The following is a 555-nucleotide window of genomic DNA, read 5'->3' as shown; positions in this document are numbered from 1 at the left end:
TTTCAGACATCAACACCAGGGACTGGTGACCAAACTGTTTACCCCAAGGCAGAAAAATGGAATGCTGAGCAATCACTAACCTGCTACTAACCGACCACTAACCAGCCAGTAACCAGTCAGTAACCAGTCAGTAACCAGATACTAACCCATCAGTAACCAGATACTAACCCATCAGTAACCATGTGAATTCGCCTGTGATTAATAACATATTCATTCATTAAACATTAAACGTACCGGCAGGTCAAAGTTTGTCTTCTTAGTGAGAAATAAGTCCAACAGTTCGACAGAACCCGTCCTCCTGTAGAACCCGTCCCCCTATAGAACCCGTCCTCCTGTAGAACCCGTCCCCCTGTAGAACCCGTCCCCCTGTAGAACCCGTCCTCCTGTAGAACCCGTCCTCCTGTAGAACCCGTCCCCCTGTAGAACCCGTCCCCCTGTAGAACCCGTCCTCCTGTAGAACCCGTCCTCCTGTAGAACCCGTCCCCCTGTAGAACCCGTCCCCCTGTAGAACCCGTCCTCCTGTAGAACCCGTCCTCCTGTAGAACCCGTCCCCCT

Source organism: Poecilia reticulata, chromosome 9 (assembly GCF_904066995.2).
Source record: "Poecilia reticulata chromosome 9, P_reticulata-male-v2, whole genome shotgun sequence".
In the NCBI taxonomy this organism is placed as follows: Eukaryota; Metazoa; Chordata; class Actinopteri; order Cyprinodontiformes; family Poeciliidae; genus Poecilia; species Poecilia reticulata.
This window is presented reverse-complemented; position numbering follows the sequence as displayed.